This window comes from Pteropus vampyrus, unplaced genomic scaffold (assembly GCF_000151845.1).
Source record: "Pteropus vampyrus isolate Shadow unplaced genomic scaffold, Pvam_2.0 Scaffold1000003275, whole genome shotgun sequence".
NCBI lineage: Eukaryota > Metazoa > Chordata > Mammalia > Chiroptera > Pteropodidae > Pteropus > Pteropus vampyrus.
In genome coordinates, this window is record NW_011917677.1 from 39,079 (window position 1) to 44,586 (window position 5,508).

The 5,508-nt window shown below is 38.2% G+C and overlaps 1 pseudogene; it reads right to left on the reverse strand.

Annotated features, from left to right (window-relative positions):
* Positions 1 to 2,810: 2,810 nt before the first annotated feature.
* LOC111735557 lies at positions 2,811 to 2,917 on the reverse strand (annotated as a pseudogene).
* Positions 2,918 to 5,508: the final 2,591 nt, after the last annotated feature.

The window sequence follows — 5,508 nt, forward strand, 5'->3', positions numbered from 1 at the left end:
CTGCAGCTCCTCAAGCCGGTGGCAGAGCTCACATCAGGTGTTCATGGAGGCAGGTTCTGAGGATCTGTGTCCTGATGGCTGCCAAGGCTTCTACTCCAGGTTCAAGGGCAGCAGTCCTCAGGAGACCCCAACACGTCACAACACTGGTGGGATCTGATGCATGGCTCAAGTGAGTTCATAGATTTGAACAAAAGCAGGTCGTGGAATTGCTCCTGTGGGGGTCACATACCAGCAGCCTAAAAGTAGAGAAGCTACTTTGATCTCATCTGGGTTGGGGAGGAGAAAGAGGTTTAGCAGGTGGAATTAGAGCCCATCAGCAGCTGCATGCTTTTCAATAGCCCTGAGGCTCATCTTAGAGAAGACTTTTTTGTCTAAAAACATTGAATTTTCCAGCTTGAGGAAGGATCTTGATATTTATCATGGTCGTACAATAAATTTACGTGTATTTTGACTATGAATAAAAATCACTATTCCCATTAGTACCATTAGATGGGTAATGGTTGAAATATGTAGGGATTTTTTTTTGTTTTTTGTTTTTGCAAGGTATTGTGAGATTGTAATATGGAGTCTTTCCAGGTAGCCACATTTTTATCCATCCTACAGTGAAATTATGTAGAAGTCAGGAAATTTTCATGTATTAGTTAAAAATATCAGGTAAAAAGATTGATAATTTTTCAAAAATAAGTTATCCTAAAATTTATCCTGTCATAATAACACACAGCCATGTTCTCTAAAAAAAGACTATATAGTATTCTTAAATATCACAGTGATTATTTTGTCAGATGGTAACATTTTCATTTCTTTACCTAAGATGGAAATATCTATCAACTTTTTCTAAATATTTAGATCTATCTCATTGCAAACGATTATTCCTATTTTGGACATATGTTGTTGCTTATCGGTTTGATAAGACATAATGTGATAATGTGGATCTGTTAATATATGCCAAGAGCATATTAGTGGGAATTGTCTTGATTCATTTCATTTCATCAAAGACTTAGAAAAATTCAAATATGTTTAAATGCTGCATTGAAGTATGGTTGATATCCAATATACTGCACATATTGAAAGTACATGCTTTACTAGGTTGTGACATATGTATACATTGCGAAACCATTACAGCCCAGGTAATGAATATATTCATCACCCCAAAAACTTTTCCTGCCCTTTCGTAATCTTTCTATCTACCTATACCCAGTCTCCATGTTCTTCCCACCCCTCCCCATTTCCAGGCAACCATTGATCTTCTGAAACAGTAGATTAATTTTCATTCCCTATAATTTCATGTAAATGGAATCATACAGAATGTTTTCTTTTTCTGTTTGGCTTCTTTTATTCAACCTATTTACTTTTAGATTTACCTATGTTGTTGCATGGTTGACTATTATTTATTGCTAAGTACTATTCCACAATATGGATATACCACTATTTGTTTTATCCATCCATCTTTTGATAGGCAGTTGTTTTCAATTCAAGGCTCTTTTAAGTAAAGGCTCTATAAACATTTGTGTATAAGTCTTTGTATGGATATATGCTTTCTTTCTCTCATCTAAATCCTAGGAATGCAATTGCTGGATCATATAATAGATGTAAAAATAACATTGTTAAGATACTGTCACACTAGTAGTACCATTTTTTATTCCCTCCAGCAGTGTATGAGAGTTCACTCCTTCACAATCCGGCAAAGGCTTAATATGTTCAGGTTTTTTCATTTTAGCCATTCTCAGAACAGTGTAGTTGTATTTCATTGTACTTTTCATTTTTATTTCCTGACTAATGCTGAGCATCTCTTCATGTGCTTACTTGCTATTTGTATATTCTTTGATAAAGAGTCCGTTCAGATCGTCGGTCCATTTATTTAGTAGAGTGTCTGTTGATTTCTTATTGACTGTGAAGTGATTTTCTATATTTCAGATACAGGCTTTGTCAGATATGTGATTTTCAAATAATTTTCCCAGTCTTCGGCTGATCTTTCCATTCTCTCAACCATGTTTTTGGAAGAGAAGATTTTAAGTTTGAGGAAGTCCTATTTATAAATATGTTCCCATACAGTTTAGATTTTGTTTTGGCGTCATATATAAGAAATGTTTACTTAACCTAAGAGCACAAGAATTTTATCCTAGAAATTTCATAGCTTTCAGTTTTATATTTAGGTCTAACGTCCATTTTGAGTTGCATTTTGTATATGGTGCATATATGGATCAGAGTTAATTTATTTGCATATGGATATCCATTTGTTCAGCACCGTTTGTTGAAAAAACTTTCCCTTTTCCACTGAATTGCTTTTTATCTATGTAAATATCAGATATCCGTATACATGTGGGTGTATTAACTCTTTATTCTGTTCCTTTGATCTTCTTGTTGACCTTGATACCAATACGATAGTCTTGATGATTGAAGGTTTATATGAGTCTTGAAATCAGGTAGTGTTCACCCTTCAACTTTTTTTTTCCAGAATTATTTTCATAGCCTAGGTTCTTTTTATTTCTACATGAATTTTAGAATTATCCTGTCAATTTCTTTAAAAAGGTATCTACGTATTTTCTACTGGGTTTGCATTGAAACTATAGATCAGTTTGAGCGGAATTGACATCTTAACACTACTAAATCTTCTGGTCCATGAACATAAGATGTCTCCCCACTTATTAGGTCTTCTTTAATTTCTCTCAGCAATATTTTGTAGTGTTCAGTGGGTAGATGTTGCACATCTGTGAGCAGATTATCTCTAAATATTTCATACTTTTTGATGATATTATAACTGTCATTATTTTATTTTATTTTATTATTTTATTTATTTATTTATTTTTTAATGCCTACAGCTCCTGGTATTCCTATCTACGTACTAACCAAGCCCGACCCTGCTTAGCTTCCGAGATCAAATGAGATCGGGCACGTTCAGGGTGGCATGGCCATAGACCTGTCATTATTTTAAATAATGATTACTAATTATTACATTTTCACTGAAATGTCAGCAGCCAAATGTATAACAATAGATATTGAGAATTTTTTTGGACATATTTTATTCAAATACCAATCTGATCACACACAGTCCAAAAACATTCAAATAATAAACCAAAAAGAAACAGATATTACAGATTGGTCTTCAAACATAGCCAATGATGCCATGCTTGCCTGTGATCTTGCCAACATAAAACCACATCCACACCTAGATGATTCAGCAGAGCTTCCTTAACTGTGAGCTGTTTGAAGCTACCAGTTTGAGCACTATTGACTATTTTTTAAAGCTCTGAATAACTGAAGGGATCTCAGCAGGGATTAGAGGGACCACTCAACCTTGGCACAGTGCCAAAATGTGGCCAACTGAGGTTTTCAGTAAGTCACAGCAATGTTTACCAGTGGTTCTAGGATGGAAAGTCCGTGGCCTCAAATGGCTGGCTGAATGTTATCCCCTGGAAGGACCCCTTGAGGAATCTTTTTTGTTTGAAAGCACAGGCTACTCTAGGATGGAAAAGGTATTTGATGTGTAACAACCATTTGCCTATATTTTCAGATCAGCTTTTATCCATTATTGTTCAGATACAATTTTACAGGACATCTCCAGAAAAATCTATCAATAAAAGAACGTAATTTAGTAGCTTTCAAATATGTGTGGTTAGAATTGAATATGTTGAATTGTGATGTTTTGTTTTTGTTGTTAACCTCACAGTAAATTGATCTCAATGAATTCCTGAGAGTTTGATTGGTGAAACAGAGAGAGAAAGAGCATATATATCTGTGTGTGTATGTATGTATGTATGTATGTATGTATGTATGTATGTATGTATGTATGTATTTGTATATACTGAAGCTGCCAGGAATATTTATTGTGAGGAATACTTGAGGTTAATTCCATGTGTCAGTGCTATTCAGTTCCAGCACATGTTAAGAACCAGCTTTTCTCAGATTTTCATGGCCAGTATGGTTACTATGGTGACTCAGTGCTTGCTGTGGTAGTTGGTACAGACGGAACATCCATTCAGGACTCTTACTGGAACCAATTATTACTATGGTAGTTGTCAAGCATTGCTTTTCTTACTGCTTACTCCCTCTAGATTTATCAATTGGCTTCAACTTAAAATAGAGCTTTCCTTTCTTCCCTATTATTTAATTTTTTATGTATTTATTTGAGTTTTCTTTATATTACTGTGACTCATAGATTCCTATTATGGTCAAAAATTTGTACTTTGTGAGTCTCGGATTTTGGAGGAAGATGGCGGACTAGGTAAAAGCCAGGTTCGTCTCCTCCCAGATCCGCATTGAAATTACAACCAAATTATAAAATAATGAACGTGGAGAATCGCCTGAAGTCCAGCTGATCATAAAACCTATGTCTGATAATATAAAAGAGCCACATCGAAGGCGGTAGGAGGGGCAAAGTCGTGAATTGGGCTGGACCCTGCGGATGTGGGTCCAGGATCACCAGGAGGGAGAGCGAGGCTGCAGAGGCTCTCCTGAAGGAGCGGAGGTCCTGGTCTCATTTGGAGGCTCCCTAGCCCAGGGTCCCAGCCCAGGGAAGAGGAGATTCCAATAACTCTGACTGTAAAAACCCGAGGGGATTCTGGACATCTTGGTGAGACGGAAGGAGACTGAAACCCTAGGAGTTGCACTTAGACTTTCTGATCTGCAGACACTCACCTGGGACACTGGCAGTGGATCAGAGGCTTGCATGGGAAATTTACTCAATAGACCAAGGAGACTCCTGGGGTCCCTTCCCCACCAAACATGCATATCACCCAGAGGCTCTTCCAGTTTCAGAGACTTACAGGCAACTGACAGGCAGTGTTAAATCTGGAGGAGCACTAGTCCATCTGCTAAACTGCCCTAGGTCAAGGACGGGGGATAACCGATTGCTGCCTACAGCATTGTCTCTTCCACTTACCTATATATCCAGCATAGGTGACAAGCATCAGCACATCTCTTCGTAGCTCCCCGCAGGTAGCCCTGAGCAATCAAAGGCAGTGGCTGACCTTGGCCTACTGGGGAGCTCTTCCCATGGGGCCACAAACCAACACATTCAGAGGCTGCCACCAGACAACAACAGAGTAACTTCTGACTAGCACAATTAGTGGTACACACAAAGTGTGGTTGCAACAAGTACACAAGCCTGCTAGAGCAAATCCCACTCAGTGGGCTCAGCCCCTACACAGCAACTCTCACCCTGTGGGTGCAGCCAAATCCCACATTTAGTCAGCCTGAGCAGTAATCTCATCCACTGATGTACAAACACCAGTAAAGGCTTGGCAACAACAGAAGACCACATACAACCCACACAAAGATCACATCCAGAGCCCCCGGCATAGCAGATCAGGGAGAGTGTGCCACTGGGCCACGCAGGACACCTTCCACATTAGGCCATCTGTCCAAGGCTGAGAGATGAAACAAATATTCCTGACACATAGAAACAAACACAGAGAGGCTAATAAAATGAGAAAACAAAGAAACATGCCACAAATGAAACAACAGGATAAAACTCCAGAAAATAAGCTAAATGAAATGGAGACAAGTGAC